Raw genomic sequence first — 19,829 nt, 5'->3', positions numbered from 1 at the left:
TGGGGGAGCCCATGACATTCCAGGTAAAGACCATGGGGGAGCCCATGACACTCGGATATCAGACCATGTGGGGGAGCCCATGACATTCCAGGTCAAGACCATGGGGGGAGCCCATGGCAACTATATGTATGTGCATGATAATCTGTGGTTGTATTTGGTATGGTATTTTGGGGAACTCACTAAGCTTTGTGCTTATGGTTTTCAGTTTATGTTTCAGGTACTCCAGTTTTCAAATGGAAGAGCTTGGGATAATTGCAGTGCACACACCACATGTTTCCGCATTCTGTGAATTACACTGGTTTAATGATGTTTTGCTAAATATTGGTTACTCTGGTTTTATGGAAGCAATATGTATTAACGATTTATTAATCTAAAAACAAAATTTTTTATGCCGTGATTTTCGGATTGTTACACAGGTTATATGCATATTTAAAATAAGAAAAAACGTTATCTTCACAAAGAAATATTACCATGGGTCCCATGTTTTATGAAGATTTCCAAACACCTGCAACAACATAAATTGATACATAAATAAACATCAAAAAACAACTTTGTATATTCCGACCCACAAAATTTTATTGAGAAAACATGAGGTGGATTATAATAGTTGTTACCTAGCAATGGTGAGACGAACTGATTTCTATTTCAGGTTCCGTCTTCTACATAGCTATTGCCCAGTTCACCCTTCGGTGTAAGAGAAAACCCATGTAACCCCGAATGAGTTCATTCTTACCGAATCAAACACCGTTGTTGATTCCGAATCGACAAAAAACAAACCTATATACACAATTGTAAGAACCCTTATTAAAGAAAAATCAAAGAAATTGAATCAATTAACCTGTAATTTTGGAAATCAATGTCATGCCTTTGGAGATTCATCAACGACTGATGAAAGAAAAAGTTGAGTTGCCTCCTGAGAAACGACAGGTAGAGAAATAGAAAAAACCCACATCAATGAAGAATGGATGATGAAGTCATTTGAGTAACTGATTTCCACTTTCCAATATAATTTACAACAATAGCCTGAAAATGATGCATTAATTTTAAAAGAATGAAAGAAAAATATACAGTGTGACTGCTTTTGGTAAAAACACGTACAAATAATGAATTTAGAGAATAAATAGAACCTGTGAAAGTTTACTCCCTTCAAAACTAGCCCACTCTCTAACTGTAGACATTATTATCTGCAATACGCCATTCATTGTTGATTAGATTATAAAAAGTATCATCAAAGCTTAGAAAATAATGAAAATAACTCAATATCATATTTATGTATCTCTACCAATAATTTCAATTGATTACCATGGTAGTTGCCTAAAAATAGCAGCCTCTCTGGAGGTCTTATCCATAGAAACAGCAAGGTAGCAGCAACCATAAACCGCAAACATGAATAATCCAACAATTTTTACTATATATATATATATATATATATATATATATATATATATATATATATATATATATATATATTAAAAGATCTATTGTTAATCTAATTCTTGAAAATGGAAGATAAAAAAACATACCTTATCAGCCACCAAATCCAAAAATACACGAAAAGCAGTACCTAAGCTTCATCGTGTCCATGATTCTCTGTGGTCAAATATGTTGTCTGTGTTCCCCTGCAATTCTATTACATGTAAAAGAACTTTCATCTCATGTTTTAGCTCACAGGTGGTACTTGCTGTTCTACTCTTTCTACTTTTTTTTTTTTTTTTTTTTTTTTTTTTTTTGTAGAAATTGTTATTTCTAAGATTTGTGGTTTTTGTTCTAAAATCAACTTTTCGTTTTGGGATCTGGTAATATTGTGAAGTATCTGGATTAGTGACATCAATTCCAAATAGAGTAAAAAATCACACGATAAGTGACCATCCTCTCCACTCTGCACACTCTTCACCTGATAAACTCTATAGCCCTACTATCAGCAGCTATATAAACAGTCAATGTTTGAATATTGAGGATTATAACAAAAATAAAAACTCAATTCTATGTCAAGGGAGATTCCAGGTCTAACCTAATAACCATTAATGAAAATGAACCCTAAAAATTACTATAAAATTTTCAACATTAAGAAAAATTTAAAGGGATAGGAGGTAAAGAAATAGATACATGTGACTGTGACTGTGACCTAATGAACTTCTTCATATCGGTGTGGAGATACTTAAGGTGCTAAAAAACAAAGAAATGCGTATATCAGAGGAAGAGTGATGAATGAAACCACTACATAACACTTGCAAACTTAAACCTACCAAATTCAAAATCTAATCCAAGTATTTGAAACCAAATTTGAAAATAAAATAAAAGGGAAGAATAAAATTTCCAAATCTAAAGCTCTAATACTCGTAAATCGTCATCCCCATCAAGTTGTTCACCATCCAGGAAAGAGAAACAATGATGCAAGGCAGCAAGGGCAACTGTGGCAAGAACCAAAAAAAAATTGTAACCTTTGTCCATAGAATCTTGAGAGAAAAGATATGAACAATAAAAAAGAGTACATCTCACGAGAGTCGGTCAAAACACTCTATAGAACTGAAAATCGCTAAATTTTTTTTTTCTCAAATCCATTTCCTCTTTGTTTCCCCTCACGAAAGCCATAAATGAGCCAAACCCAATTCCCTTATGCATCTTTCTTCATTCATAACCATCAAGACTATATTAAACTACTGTATTTTAGCAAACCCAATTTCAGTAGCCGAATCAACATGGATGAAGCTCTCAGACCATCACATAGGCAATTTATCCAACACCTGACGTACACCACTAACGATTGAAGTTTAACTGCTCTATGGCCCCATGATGAACAAAAGAACGATTTCAAAAACTCCGTAGCTTTTTACCCATGATCAATCAGATGATAAAGATCAGAACCTTGGAAAAAAACAATCAGAAAAAAAACCGAACAAAGACTGTGAAATTGGGAGAAAGAAACAATCAAAGTAACCAAAAAAAAAATAAATAAAAACAATGAAGGATTTGTGATGTATACCAATCTTTAGTCGAATACAATATTTGATTTGCAATTTTTAAAGGAGACAGAAAAAACGATCGAAAAAGCGTAAACCGCAATAAAAAACTCTACAAGAAAATCGTCGGGGAAGAAAGTTGAGGCGTCGTAGAATGAGAGAAGCGGGTCACTTTGTGAAGCTCTGATCAAAAGTTGAGGAATAGTTTGTGGTGGTATTTTGGGAGAATGGTGCTTCAAGGGATCATTGGGGTACGGGAGCAGTGGTGGAGGACAACTTTTCCCAAATGTTTGCAACAAGAAATCCACATGTATAGCTCAATGAAAGACATGTAATGGAGAAGAAGGCGGTGGAACAGGCGATTAAACTTCAGGAAGAAAGCTTAAGCTATAAAGGGCTAAATGATGATTTGATGAATTGAGCTAATAAAGTTAAATTATGTTATGAAAAGCTTGTTAGTAGTGATAAAGAATGTATTTAGATGCCTTAAACAAGCTTGGCATGTGACCATATGAGTGGGATCAATCCAATGAGAGTTAGAGTTTAAAACCCTAACTAGTGATTGTATGTAATTGATACATTCGAGTTAGATTAGGATGAATTAGGTATTGTAGGATGCTTAATTCATTAATTGGACGAGAGAATAATTAGATTATAGAACGATAGAATTATGATCTACTAAGCGGTCATTTTGACCTTAAGAGCCATTAAGCTCTTAGTGGGATAAGACATATATTGAGAAGCTTATATATGTATATGACTAGGCCCAAGAGTAGGCGATGGATCCATAATGCATCAATGCCAGAGAAGAGAAGAAAGGGTAGTTAGTCCTCACTAACTAACAAGGTGAGTTATATCTCTCACACTCTCCTTTAATTATGTTATATGTATTTATATGCATGCATGTATGTTATAGCGTATGAGTCATGTATCCGAGCATGACTTAGAGAAAGAAAAGATAGGATTATATAGGTTACAATCCTAATAAAGATTAGGTACTTGGGACTATACACTTAAGATCATGTATCTGAGCATGTGTGTATAACTAAAGTACACAAAGTTGTATAAAAAAAGAATATGGGTATCGTGAGGTATACCCTAAGAATAGATGATGAAAGAATATGATTATATGTAATATAAACCTGTGTAAGGATAGATGATAACAAGGGTGTTTATGGATACCTAAGAGACCGGAGGAAGAGATAGAAGATGATTATATTCCATGTAATCATAAGAGTACATATGTATGTCAAGCTATCACTAGTATTGTGTAGAATGCTATATGATACTATACATGGATAGGATTGAGTACTTAATGATTTAACTACTAGAGGACAAAGATTAGAAAGTTTCTTGATGAGACATAAGGATAGATGTTCATTCGGGGACAAGATTATGGTTCCTTCAGGGATGAGATTATGGTTCCTTTAGGGACATGGTTAAGGTTCCTTCGGGTACAAGAGTATGCTTCCTACATGAACAAGATATAGAAGGTTCCTTCGGGGACAAGAGTATGGTTCCTACGGGAACTATATATAGAAGGTTCCTTCAGGGACAAATGTGTGGTTCCTACGAGAACAAGAGATAGAAGGTTCCTTCAGGGATAAGATGATGATTCCTTTTGGAATGAGATAGAGGTTCCTTCAGGGACAAGATGATGATTCCTTTGGGAATAAGAGTATGGTCCTTCGGGGACAAAGATTAAGATTCCTTAGGGAATGAGATTATGTCCCTATGGGGAAAAGAGATAGATGATTCCCTTGCGGAATATAGATAGGTGATTCTTGCGAGAATCCAGAGTATGTATGATTTAAAGAGATAGAGAAAGATTCCTTGAGAGGGACAAGATAAGAAGATAAAAGAGGTCTATGTAAGAACTAAATTGGTATATACTTGAATTAAAAGCAGACTCCTTTTGGGTTGCCATCAAAACTAGTAATTGATAAAATGACTTTTTTGGAGAGAGAAGTTGATTTATTGATTTATTATAAGATTAACAAATAGCAATAAATAATTTATTAATATATTATAAGTTTAATATATTAATTAGAAATAGTATCATTTAATTAACAATTAATAAGAAATTAACTGGATTAACTAGATTAATTAAAAGTGCAAGGACCTAAGTTGCAATTGTTCAATAGTTGAACAAGAGAAATATTCTAGAATAATCTAGGGACGACAAAAAATTTGAAGCCTACTTAGGTTTCTAGATTGATACTTAAGGATAATCATATTCCATAAGAGTATTAGGTATTATTAACCATTTATCTTATCAACAATTTTACTTTAAATATTTTTATATAATATTATCTGTTTATCCTAACATAAAATAGAACCATATCTAGTTCGCACATAGCACGCTATATATCCTAATATATAATCCACACAATAAGCACATAATTCACATAAGACTTCCAACAAATATTTAATATTTTAATTAATACTTGTATTAAATCATGTTCATGAAAAAGACTATGCACTCACTTGACAAAGTGTCTAGTGATTGGTGAATTGGGCAGAGCTTCACCTTACACCTTTTTCCAAAAGACCTAGAAGCACATAACTCTAAGTCTTAGTCTAATTTAATACTTCATGGAACTATTATCCTAAGGTTTTAGATTCATCAACAATCTCAAAGTCTTCTTCAAGATCCAAATAAGGAATAACCAGGTAGGATCATATCGGAGGTAGGCTCCATTTGGTATAAAAAGTATACTGTTTGGAAATACCACTTTAAACACATCACTAAATCCAACCTAGACATCACTCCTATAAGTAAATCAATCATTATAAGGACTTGGAATTACTGATAAACCTTAATTATAGATTCATAATAACGATTATGACTATAATTAAAAGTTACAATTAACATGAACTAAGTGTAGCTTAACTTACAGAGGTTCTTGATGAAAACCAGAATCTAAGCGGGCAGAATACTGACTTGGGATCTCTTACTCGAAGGCTATTACTCAGATGAGTACTTAGGGGTGTCGTAGGGATTCGCCGCAGGTCAGAAACAAGAGAAAAATAGCTTAAAAGGTAAGATCGCTCGAGAGAGAGAGAAAGTGTGTAGGGTGTGGAGGTGAAAGCATATACAAAGCTGGCTATTTATAGGCAAGAAAACCTTGCGTGCTGCACACTCTAGGTATGCGTGCCGCACACTAGGGCCTGGGTGGCTCCATTAGGCTTCTGTCACGTGTTGCGTCACCGTTCGCCCACCTCGCCCCCTTCTAGAAGGTGACACGTGTCACACTCTTATGGATCAATGTATCACGTTATTATGGGGCCATGTCGACGTGTCTCTCATAGGAAGCGGCTCCCGACCATGCCACATGACGCCCTTTCGTATTGCCACGTCGTCGGCGCGCGTGCGATTTTCTAGATTTTTAAAAATAGCATGAATTCTTCATACGAGCTCTGTTTTTGACATTCTTTATATCCGCAGAAAGATCTCGACGTGATCTACAACTTTCATTTAGAATCCGTCGGCAAATTTTGACTTTATTTTTAAAGCTATATTTTTAAAAGGATTAGACTCTTAAAGTCCGTTAAAAATTCGTAATTTCTCATATTATATCCGTTCTCGACTATTTTTATATTGACGGAACCATTTGGATGAGATCTTCAACTATCGTTTAGATTGTTTTTATTAACAATCAACCGATCTCTACTTCTGTTTCTGAGTCGTACACTGATGCGCTGAAACTTCGAAAAATCATAACTTCCTCTTACGAAGTCAGATTTGGACGTTCTCTATATGAACGCTCTCGTTTTAAAGACTACTACTACTTTCGTTTAGATCACTTAGGCTAAAAAGTAATCTATCGAAAATTCACTTTTTACAATACATAGAGTCGTGCCGGTTTAATCGCGAAACTTCGAAGAAGCATAACTCCTTCATACGAAGTCAGATTTTAGCATTCTTTATATGTACGGAAATCTTGTCACATACACTATAACTTTGGTTAAGTTTATTTATCCTAAATAATATTCTATCAAAAAGTCATTTTTAACGCTAAATATGTCCTAATTGACTAGCCCGAATCTGCAGACGTTACAATTACCCCCCTTAGGATGATTACATCACAAAATCATAAAAAGATAGGGCTTGTATAATGACTCCGCACATTACCTTCCCATACTAGGTGGTAATCATAATTCTTATGTCTTTTCTATTGAGTTTCTAACTCTTAGACTTCTTGATTGCTGACGGTGCTGCATCTATTCTTCCTTCTAAATTCAATCTCCATTGGAAGCTCCTGCTCTTTCTTAACCTAAATTAAGGTCCTTACTTTGACTATTGTAACAAACTGATGGGTCATGTCCTTAACGACCTCTCATTGATGATACAACAATTAGACTCAGCTCTCTTTGAGTCTGATCCTCAAACGGATGATACCTTCCTTCATGTTCTAATTAGATATAATCACATTCTAGCAGGTAGAACTTCTAGCTACATGCTGCTTAATACTAACGGCGATTGCGATACTTCTATTGATCGCTTCGATTATCTCTTCCTTTGATCTAAATTCGGTCACTATGTAGATTAGTCGAACTCGATTCGCTTTGACTACTAGGGTCGGAATAGAAATCATCACTAAAGCAAAGGTAATGTTGGAAATGAACAAAAGTGAATGCAATCACTAGTGCCTTAGTAACCTTGTGACTCCTCCCGATCCAACCTTTGATATAAATTCTTTCTCGTGTAGTTTCCTGCTTACAGGTACACTATACCCGAATTTCTGCTTAACCAAACCATTATGTTGAAATCATAATTTCTTAATGCCACACAACGATGTGTGTAACAACCTTTTTCCAGGATGGATCGATTTAGGGTTTCACGGAGTCAAAAGGTCGAATTTTGGAAGAATTGGGGTCTCACGACGTGAACTTTGAGTGGTCATGACGTGAGGAGGGTTAAGATGTAATTTTTGTCCCTATGATAGGTGCATTTTATGCACCTATTTTGAATGTTTATTTCGGTCCTTTCATAGCATTCTACTTCATAATTCTTGCATTTAGTTAATTATTTGGGCAATTGCATATTCCATTAAAAATGTCTGGTACTTCACTATTTTTGATTTATTTTGCAGGAATTATTGAGCGTGGAGCATGGAGCATGGAGCTTTGGAGCATGAAAAGAAGATGTGCCGACTATGTCATGGAAGAGAACAAGAAGACGGAACCCGAGTCATTGTGCATTATTATCATAGCAAAGGACTACGTTTGAAACACGATTCATGTCACACTGATACGGGTCGTGTTTGTCCTTTATCATCTTATATTTGAGTAGCATGACTCGTGGTGAAGCTAGACTGAAGATGGAGGCAACAGTGAAGACTTATTGGACTTTTAGCAAAAAGCATGGGCCATGCCAAAAACACATGGTCAAGACAAATGACCATGCGAAAAACACATGGACAAAAGGCATGGCCATGCTAAAAACGCATGGCCTTATGGCACGCATGTGAGCATTAATAAAACAAGTGAAGACATCGCCATTTCACACAGAGACGGTTTTTGGAGAAATTCTGGCGATCTTGGGCAACTTTGGGAGATTTCTTGGAGCTTTTGAGAAGACCTAATCATTGAAAACACTTTTGATTTCATTTTAGTAAGCATTAAACATTTCAATTCCATCTTTATTCTTGTTTGATTTGTTCTTAGCCATGTGTGGCTAAGAAACCCTAGTTTCTAGTTCTTGTTCAAAACATGTTGATTGCTTGACTTGAAGCATATGATTTGATGTTTGATTTGTGATTATATTCTAGTGATTATGTTTTTGCTTAAACTTGAATCCTTGAATTTGATTTGTGTTTGATTGGCCACTTTCATGAATTGAATTTTTGTGCAGTAATTAACTTTTAGGGCACCTAATCGTTCTATAAAGTTAATGATTGGTAACAAACAATAAGTTTTCTTATTGTAAAACATATATCATATGTTTTCACACTTCCGAGCGTATGAGAAGAAATGAACATTGTTGGGAAGCTTGTACAAAACTTAATGCAGTTTTTCAATACAATCTAAGAGCGTGTTTAGGTTGAATTAGTAAAGCTAGGTCTAGTCAAAGAGCATGTTTTGGTTAGATAATTTGACAAGCGAGAGGTATTAGAGCGTGTTAATATCTTTCAGTACCAACTTAGATTAGCAATCATGAATTACATCAAGTCATAATCAAGTTGAACAACAACATTAAGAATTAGAACTAGAACCATTCAATCAAATTGTTTACAAGTTTATTTCATTTTGTGCATGCTTTTAAAGTATATTGTCATTTTATTATTTTAGTTTTGCATAAAAATCCCCCTTTGTGACCAAAGTACCTTGCGCAAAGAGGTATAGACTTTTATCCGGTGTCTCTGTGGTTCGACCCTGCTTGCCTTGTACTACTTTTTAGTGCATTAAAGCAGTGTATTTGGAGTCTGTTGTACCCTTATTATTTGTTGGGTTTGACACGCATAACACCCGGACTGATCTCACGATGTGAGGCATAGAGGCTTACGACGTGAGAACTGATGCAGCCTAAGCCCATGATATTTTAGGGTTTCCTTCATATTTAAGCCCCTCTATACCCATTTTAGGGTTCATTATCAACGTCCAAACCCCCCTTCACCTTAGAAAATCCCTAGCCTTCATTCCTTGTTAGATCCTTGAGCTTTTTGCAGATTTTTTGGCTTGAAGAAGAAGAGAATAAGAAGAAGAAGGTGATCTTTTGGTGGAGCTTGCAAGGAATCAACATTATCATCACCTCATATTGTCTCTGGACCCTTGTAAGTGTTAAAGCTTCCACCTTTATTGTTGAATATGGTTAGATATAAGTTTTGTTCCACTTTTCTCTTTGTTGAGAAAGTTTGAATGAATGGAAACCATAAAGTTGGCAACTTTATGGGTTGAAAGGGGCCTTAGAATGTTATATAGTTCATATATAGTGAATGATTGGGTTTTAAATCTTTGTATGAAAGTTTGATGACCTTTTTCTACATTTTTGGTCCCAAATGAGATATAGACATGTATTGGACATACATGTCCATAAAGTTTCAACTTTTAAGTGTATTATGGAGTTATAAGACCAGCTGGAAAGTTAGAGTAAAAGGCTTAATGTATTAAAGACTTAAATCATTGGATTTTTGGCTTCAGAATGTGCTCACGAAGTGAGACATAGGGTCTCACAACGTGAGAATTAAATGATCTCATTTTTGCTATGCTTTTTGGGGTAACGACGTGAGAGAAGGCTGCTCACATCGTGAGGTCAGCTCAGATGATTTTTCCTTGACTGAGTTGGGTAGGTTGGGTCGAGGCGAGTTGGAATCGGACCAAGTGGACTCTCACGACGTGACCAAGGTCTGGTCATGACGTGAGGCTTAATAGTTGACACAATGGGCTATTGACTTTGACTTTGACCGCTAACTTTTGGCTTGGATTGACTTTTGGTAAAATTTTATTTTTTAGAAGGTAGACTTAGTGTTTTCTTTGTATGGATTGATAGGAGGTGTTAAGCACCCATCATTTGGTAGGAAAGAAGTTAGCTGTGGTTGGCACGGTATTAAGCTGAGTGTTAGTCGGCTTTGTGATTCAGGTGAATCTCTTCTCTATACTCATGGGTCGAAGGCACCAATGCCGTCCCACTGGATTATGTTATAGGATGATAGTTGTCTTTGTGCCTTTTGCTGATATGGCTATATGTTTTATGTATGTGGGGTTGACACAGATCCAACATAACTAGGTGATGTTATATAGAGTCATTATGGACTCGGGGTTGATACGGACCCGACACATCACCTTGCTGTCATATGGGTTGATACGGACCCGACATAACTACATGCTGTCATATGGGTTGATACAAACCTGACACAACCACATGTTGTTATATGTATATGTGTATTGTATGTTGTATTTTAGGGAACTCACTAAGCTTTGTGCTTATAGTTTTATGGTCATGGTTTCAGGTACTTCCAGTTCGAAAGGGAAGGGCCTGGCTTGATCGCAACGCATCCACCTATGTTTCCGCACTTTATTATTTTGGGATTGTACTCTAATAACTATTTTTACCCTTATATAGTTTTGAATGGTTGATAAGAATAAATGGTGTTTATGGGTGAAATTAAAAACAAGATTTTTACCTTATGATTTTTGGGTCGTTACAAGTTGGTATCAGAGCCTTGGTTTAAGGGATTCGAGTACACTCTCGGGTGTGATTGAACTAAAACTGAGGAATTGGTAATCTTAAAAAAACAAAATTATAAGAAGGTTTTTTTATAAAGAAAAGAAGAGGTGTGGTGCGTGCATTCAGCCGGGCTCAAGTAAGTGATTCCCAAAATACCCATACATGTTAATATGTTATATGATATAAATGCTTGCATGCTAGGATAAGGCTAAGGATACTTTTAGGAATTGTATGATAGATTTTCTTGATATGTGATGCCTCGTAACCTAGGAGGATTGGATGCTATGATAGATTTGGAATTTGTATTGGTAGAAGTAATTGCTAAGTGTATGCTTCAAAAATTGTATATGATTAGGATCATATAGCCCTAAAATGAATGATTTAGCCTTATTTCCCGTTCTTCATCTAGTTGTGGTCCTAGGGTAGAGTATTTTATTCGACAATCTATTTGATCCTGTATTGTGTATAATTTGCATGCATAAGGCAACCGATAGTGAGAATAGAAGTTCCTAGCATGGTAGTAGCAAGTGAGATTGGGATGTCCTTTGTTTGTTTCGTGGCTTGGAGTGTTACTGAATGAATGTTGCTTGTTTTGTGCTTTGTGGTACCCTTATTGATGCGAGTTAACCATTAAGTGAATACATTAAGTCCGATGCTGAAAAGGTTAAATAATCTCAGAGTGATGGATTTGGCCCTATTGTGCAGCTCTCGTTTAAGTCTAATCGTTGTGGGGTTGAGTCTTTTACTCGAAGGATTATCTAAGATTTTTTGCGTGTGATTGTATTCATGCAGTAGTTAGCTGACATTAGTGGGAGTTTTTCAGCAGCTGATGGAAAGTGAGGCCGAGAACCTAAGAGAGCCTAGGAAGTGCTTTAGTGGGTTGATTGCGCTGATTAGCGGGTATTTGGAATACCAATTTGAGAATATGACTTAGAGGATTCAGGATGATTCTTGAGATAAGTATTGATAGGTGTGGAAGGTATTATTAGGCCCATACTACTGAAAGCACAGGATCCATACTTGAATCAAGGAGAATCATGAAGAATCTAGGAAGCCTGGGGGATGAGGATTTTGTGGGTATGTTTTGATCATTTGTATGAATTCTATTAAGAATGGTGATGAGCACGCGTGGAGGAGGTTCAGGTTCAGGTGCAGGCGTTGAGCCGATTGATGAGCGGATGCGGGAGTTCATCTTGTTGGAGATTACTCGCGGTATTTTGGAGCAGACTCCTGTGATCTTTGGTTCGGTCAAGGAGGGGATCATGGAGATGTTGGATGAGCGTCTGGGTATATTTCGCACTGAGATTTTGGCTATTGTGGGAGTTCACACTCTTTCCTTCTGTGAGTTTCGTGCTTGTGGAGCTCTTGAGTTCTTTGGGGAGAAGGACCCCATTGTTAGTAAGCGATGGTTAGAGAACATGGTGAATGCTTTTTGGACGAGTTTCTGTCCCGAGGGGTCGAAGGTCAGATTTACATCATGTCTTTTGAAAGACGGAGCTCGACATTGGTGGAAGGAGGTAGACTTTGCTTTGGCAGGCGAGTCCTTTGAGATGATGACATGGGATGAGTTTGTGACCCGGTTTAGGGCGGAGTTTACACCAGCTATTAAGGTGCAGCAGTTGGCGAGGGAGTTTCAGGACCTTAACCAGGCGGATATCACCGCCAAGTTCAGGGAGAGGGCCTTATTGGTTCCTCAGTACACTGCTGATGAGGAGAAGTAGAAGACAATGTATCATGTTATGGTACATGTCACACTCCAAAACCGAAACGGCGGAAACGTTCTGGGGTGGAGGACGTCATGTTTAGTATCACAATACATGCATCATAGTAAGCAAAGAAATAAACAACCATTTCATTAGAAAGAAAGTGTTTACAAAGTATGTGATTCACATAATATAGAATACATAGCAAATAACAAAAAGACATGAAGCTATACTGCTCCATCTTCTGAATCCCAGTGCACGTACCTGCCTACTGGTCTCCAGAGAATACAAGTTATTTTGAAAGCGTAGATCATAATTTAAACTGGTGAGTTCATAAGATTTTAGTGATGTAAGTAAGTAGTAAGATGTAACATCCTGGAATTTACAACCAATTTAAATTTTTCAAAAACAACCCATATTCATTAAGTTATTACAAAAAGGTTTTCAATTCATTTATTATCAGAGTATCCCAGAACATCAACATAAAACTGAGGAGCGGTACGATCACGCCTTCGCCTTGCCACGATCTCCTGAAGTACCTGAAACCATACACTGAAACTGTAAGCCCGAAAGCTTAGTGAGTTACCCTCAAAATACCAACCACAATACCATACACATATGATATCATATCATAAACAGAACAGCCATGCATATCGAGTCTACAGTGTGACTGGTCCGCCTGCACCAGGCCTTCAGTCCACCCGGTCCACTCTCTCTCCGAGTCTACAGTATGACTAGTCCGCCCGCATCGGGCCTTCAGTCCACCTGGTCCACTCTCTGAGTCTACAGTATGACTGATCCGCCCGCACCAGGCCTTCAGTCTGTCTGGTCCACTCTCCGAGCCTCGTCACGCCTGGTCCGCCCTCTTGGGGCCTTCAGTCTATCCGGACCGCTCGCCGGGCCTTCGGCCTAACCGGTCCGCCCTGGGTATGTTGGCCTACAGCACAAAGCAGGACCCGCCTCAACCCAACCCCAGTCCAACAACCATGTGCACATAAACATATAATCATAAAACATCTCACAACTAATCAAACCGATCCAGCATATCACATAACATAGCAACATCCTAACCAGGATACCGACCTAACCGGTCACTAGCATATCATCATCCTATATACCAGGATACCGACCTTAACCAGGTCTCTAACGCATACCATCCTAACTACCAGGATGCAAACATAGCAAAGCAATAACATAACAAACAATACCCAGATTTCCATCCGATAAGGGCCGGCCTTGGTGCCGTAGACCCTGTCGATATAGTGAGGATAACTTACCTCACAAATGCCGACTGAAAGGTTAAGATCAGCTGCTCCGATCACCGACACGAACTCCACCACCGAACACTACTAAAGAACCAAATCCATAAATACCAATGATTACCAAAATACCCTTGGAAGTCAAACTGGTCAACCCTTGGTCCAAGTCAAAGTCCTCAATCAAAGTCAACCTTCCTGGTTGACCCTACTCGCCGAGTCAACCCGTTGACTCGTCGAGTTCCTATGCTCAGAAACTCCAATGCCACGACTCAACTCGCCGAGTCGCCCCAAGACTCGCCGAGTCCAACAAGTTCCGAGTCCCTTCTTGCTCAACCCACCGAGTCATCCCTTGACTCACCGATTCACAGCTCAACCAGAAAAGGTTAGGGTTCCACGACCAGACTCGCCGAGTCCAAGCATAGACTCACCGAGTCCCAGACAATCTTCAACAAACTCGCTGAGTTGTTCTTCCAACTCGTCGAGTCCATGCACAAATTCATACAACTCGTCGAGTGCACCCATGTGACTCGCCGAGTCCAAACGTGACATCTTCATTCAGACGATTTCAGGCCATTTCATTGCTTCCAATACATAGATCTGGACCCCTAGGGCCAGATTCACACGTAAAGTTTCCAACTTTACGTGCATGCAAGGCTCAACAAGCTCCAACCAAGCTACAAGAAGGTTTTTGGACAAAGGCACTCTCAATCAAGTCCCATGGCTGATGCTTTCTGCCCTCATGGCTCCAATACAACCTAGATCTGAAGTTGCAACCTCAGATCTAGTCTCTATACCCAAAATGGATCTCAATCATGCTAAAGAATCCCCAAAACAACCATCATGGATGACAATAAGGAAAAGGCTTAAGGAGGTGACTTCTTACCCCAAAGATGAGTCTAAACTGATGTAGACTTCAGATCCACAAGCTCTCTTGATGCTATCCTCAACTTCCTCCAACTTTTCTTCACCAATTTCTTCTTCCAAGCTTCACTCTTCTCAACAATGGAGTCTCTCACGATTTAGGGTTTCTCTGGAACACTCAGGGAAGATAGAGGCTGAGATGAAGGCATATTGTTCTTTAAATAGGGTGCAAACCCTGAAAATAGGGTTTCATATTTCAGCACGGACTCGCCGAGTCCATCCCCGACTCGCCGAGTCGGGTCACTTATTCACGCGGTCCACACGCGACTCGACTCGCCGAGTTACCCCTCCAACTCACCGAGTCCAAACCTCCATTTGCACTTTACACCCCCAATATCTTGCTCTGGAACTTGGGATGTTACAATTCTCCCCCACTTATATTAGGCTTTGTCCTTGAAGCCTGCAGCAACACCCCAGACAATACTCCCACAATACAGCTCCTGGTCTCAACTGACCCAGGTTCCTCTAACACTACTATCAACCCTTATAAAGTCCAACTCTTTCTCACAGAGTCACGAAAACCGCTTCAAGCCGGCCACCGACTTCTTTCTCTGATAACAACACTTATCAACCAATGATCACCCGATGATACTTCCATCCTTCCAAATCACATAATCACTTGTCTCTTACAAGCTAGATATCACCCTGAACCACCGGGTCCTGATCCGGTACCAACTGCTATCCTTTTCCTCGCTTGGCATAACCTTTATCGAATTCACTTCTGGGACTCATCCCGTTTCCTTTCCGAATCCAACTCTTTTCTTTTCGTTCTGACAGGATGACACATCCTTCAGCTCCTGAGCAACTCCCATGAGCTCTCCTCCGCAATCACATACACATGCTGAGCCTGCTCTACATCTTCGGGTTGGAAAAACCCGACACACTGACGATACCACCAGACATCCCCAGGATGACTTACCACTATATACGTAACCCATGATCACTCCCATACCTGGATTCCAAGGCCCTACCCTTGCATCCCTTCCGGACTCCTCTGGTTCCATACCACCGGAATTCCTTCCGTGGCCTCAACGGACACCCAATCCGGATGTGCTTCCATACCGCTGGCACATTCACGGTGCTCAACAACCATAATTGAAATACTCTCAATCATCCATTCTCCCGGAGTTACATACCTTTCCCTTTCCTTATCCAAGGAAATCTACTTGGACCCTTTTCCATAATAACAAGTGCCACTGTGCTCACACCCCACTCTACACTATCCCTTGTAGAGTAACCGCCATTCCATGCATCACATATACTCTGAATCTGATCACAAGGACTATCGTAGTCCATGCACCACTTTTTCACTAACATGGTCAATACCCGAGGCCAGACCTACTGTTTGCTACTGCATCACAACATGCTAAATCCATCTCTTTATAAAGATCTATCAACACGTACAGAGTCTTCAGCATGACTGGACCTCCTTACTAGGCCTTCAGCCAATCTGGACCACTCTCAGAACCTTCAGCATGTCTGGACTGCCCTCCAGGACCTTCAGCCTGTCTGGACCGTTCTCCGAGCCTTCGGCCTGACTGGTACGCCCACCGGCCTTCAGTCTATCCAGACCGCTCAAACTATCATACATCATCCCGAACTATCCTTCCTGGGAATCTCTCCCGTACATACTGTTCTAGCCCTCTGGGGGTTCCGAACTCTAACTCCATTCCATCTACTCAGATCCCGGCCTAATCCTAGGCCTCACAACAACCAATCACCTTTTCCGAAAACCTTGGTCTGTACCCCGCCCCATTTGTCTGCCACTTACTCATACCAGCCCACACTCTTGGCTGATTGAAACACTGCTGAAGCCCAAACAGCTAATCAACCTCTAATGCCTGTCGATCCTCCTGAGAATTTTCCAATCTCCCCCACTTAGAGCACTGACTACCAACCACCGGTGACTCAACCGGCATAAATCAATCTTCCCTACTCAACATACTCCTCTTATCCCTGAACTGATTTCCTCTGAAACGAGCAACCTCCACAAAATCACTTCCCGGCATCGCACATCACGAACTCTAAGGGAGTTCGACTCTCCGCTGAACACTTCTCAAATCGCAATTGCTATACCCGACAACAAGACCATACAACCAAATTCTGACCATCAATCCCTTGGAGGCTAACCACTTACAACTCTTGACTACTATCACTTTCAACCAAACCATGAAACACGCAGAACAACAAATAAAATACAACACCACAAAATAACAAGATAACCAGACAACAACGAAACGAAAACATACCCACAACTGCATCCGGCTCTGCCCTAACCTCCTCTGCTGTAAGCTGATAAGCGCGTCCCTGAGCCCTCGGAGGCTCCGCTCCACCCTGACCCCCGCCAGTGATCCTCAAAGTGGCCGGTGCTGGAGCCTGCACCGGTCTGGCAACCAGCTGTGGACAGTTGGCCCTCAAGTGACCAACCTGATGACAATGATAACAAATCCTCATATCCTGAGCCGGGGCTGACTGTCGACAATCCCTCGCATAATGCCCCTCTCTCCCACACTTACGACACGCACCACCGGACCTACAAACTCCGGTATGACCCTTCCCACACTTCTCACAAGTGTGGCTACCCTGACCTCCCAACCTGGAATCAACGGTCTTGGACCGTTTCGGCGCCGGCTGCGACTGCACCGGGGCCTGCCTCTGCTCTAGCAACTGCAACTCAATCTCCAACTCACACCGCCGAGCGGCCTCCTGCAACTCCAGCAAAGTCTCGCACCTCTGCGTAGAAACAAACTGCCTGATATCCCTCTTGAGTATACTCAGATATCGGGACATCTGAGCCTGCTCCGAAGCAAACTCAGGGCAAAACATCGCCCTCTCAGTGAACATCCTGGTGATCTCCGTCACCGTCTATGAATCCTGCTTCAGTTCCAAGAACTCCTGAGCCAATCTCTCCCTCTCAACCCGTGGAACATAACGGGTACTGAACATCTCCCGGAACTGATCCCATGAAACCGCAGCCCGCTGCGCATCCGAATAAGATCCCGTAGTCAACCTCCACCAATCCTTCGCCCCGAGCCTCAAAAGGTTCAGAGCACACCTCACCCTCTGATCCGCAGGGCATGAACACGTGAAGAAACAGCCTTCCACGTCTGACAACCATCTCATAGCAACGATCGGATCCTGAACTCCATCAAAAGTAGGGGGCTTCGTATTATCGAAGTCCCGATACTGAAAACCTCGACCGGCTCCTCCACCTGTCGCTGCTACAGCCGCTGCAGCTGCCGCGGCAGCCGTCTCTGCAAGAGCCGTATAGCGCTCATCAAAATACTCAACCATGACGGTCTTGATCGACCCAAACATCTCCGGCATCTCTGCCCTGAACATAGCAACAATCTCATCATGTAGGATCTCACGAATCCTGGCATCCAACTCATCCGTACTCATCTGACCAATGACCTCGGGTGGCGCTGATCCACCCTGACCGCCCTCTCCTGATCCCGATCCTGACCCGGATCCACCCCCGGCATGCCTCGTAACCACCATACTGAAAATACCCCACAAGGAAAATCAGATACTTTCCCAATAACCCGGGAACCAACTCCCAACCCGACCCTAGGGGCTGTGACTTCCTTGATACGCGTATGGGTCCTGTGCTTTCAGTAGTACGAGCCCATACTACCTTCCACACCTACCCATATTTATATCAAGTATCACCACAACACCCTAGCGATAAACATATACATGGCAACACTCAATCCTCACCTCTAGAGGAACTGCTAACTACCTCACATAGCAGGGAACCCTAGGCTAGCAGGCATCATATAATCAGGCAATTCTATCTTGCAATTCCTGAAGATCCCTAGCCTAGTACTAGCATGCTGTTCTAACACATCACATAATCAAATAACTTGTATGGTATTTTGGGGTCTACTTACTGGCTCTGGCTGATCGTACCTCCGCATCCTCCTCTACTTATTTTTGAAAACCATTTCAATTTCACTTTTTAAAACTCTCCTTGATTTGAGACTGGATTCGCACGAATGTTCCTCCAATTCACTCAAACCAAGGCTCTGATACCAACTTGTAACATCCTGGAATTTACAACCAATTTAAATTTTTCAAAAACAACCCATATTCATTAAGTTATTACAAAAAGGTTTTCAATTCATTTATTATCAGAGTATCCCAGAACATCAACATAAAACTGAAGAGCGGTACGATCACGCCTTCGCCTTGCCACGATCTCCTGAAGTGCCTGAAACCATACACTGAAACTGTAAGCCTGAAAGCTTAGTGAGTTACCCCCAAAATACCAACCACAATACCATATACATATCATATCATATCATAAACAGAACAGCCATGCATATCGAGTCTACAGTGTGACTGGTCCGCCTGCACCAGGCCTTCAGTCCACCCGGTCCACTCTCTCTCCGAGTCTACAGTATGACTGGTCCGCCCGCATCGGGCCTTCAGTCCACCTGGTCCACTCTCTGAGTCTACAGTATGACTGATCCGCCCGCACCGGGCCTTCAGTCTGTCTGGTCCACTCTCCGAGCCTCGACACGTCTGGTCCGCCCTCTTGGGGCCTTCAGTCTATCCGGACTGCTCGCCGGGCCTTCAGCCTAACCGGTCCGCCCTGGGTATGTTGGCCTACAGCACAAAGCAGGACCCGCCTCAACCCAACCCCAGTCCAACAACCATGTGCACATAAACATATAATCATAAAACATCTCACAACTAATCAAACCGATCCAGCATATCACATAACATAGCAACATCCTAACCAGGATACCGACCTAACCGGTCACTAGCATATCATCATCCTATATACCAGGATACCGACCTTAACCAGGTC

General features: G+C 40.6%; 1 long non-coding RNA gene across 1 annotated transcript; it reads right to left on the bottom strand.

Annotated features, from left to right (window-relative positions):
* Positions 1-393: 393 nt before the first annotated feature.
* Positions 394-999, bottom strand: LOC145114699 (uncharacterized). The gene is made up of 3 exons (XR_013711166.1): positions 839-999; positions 615-777; positions 394-505 (listed from the first exon to the last, which is right to left on the bottom strand). It is a non-coding gene; the product is annotated as an uncharacterized LOC145114699 (long non-coding RNA).
* Between the last annotated feature and the right edge of the window lie 18,830 nt (positions 1,000-19,829).

This window comes from Lactuca virosa, chromosome 5, assembly GCF_052849685.1.
Source record: "Lactuca virosa cultivar CGN04683 chromosome 5, Lactuca_virosa_CGN04683_v6, whole genome shotgun sequence".
In the NCBI taxonomy this organism is placed as follows: Eukaryota; Viridiplantae; Streptophyta; class Magnoliopsida; order Asterales; family Asteraceae; genus Lactuca; species Lactuca virosa.
This window is presented reverse-complemented; position numbering and strand designations above follow the sequence as displayed.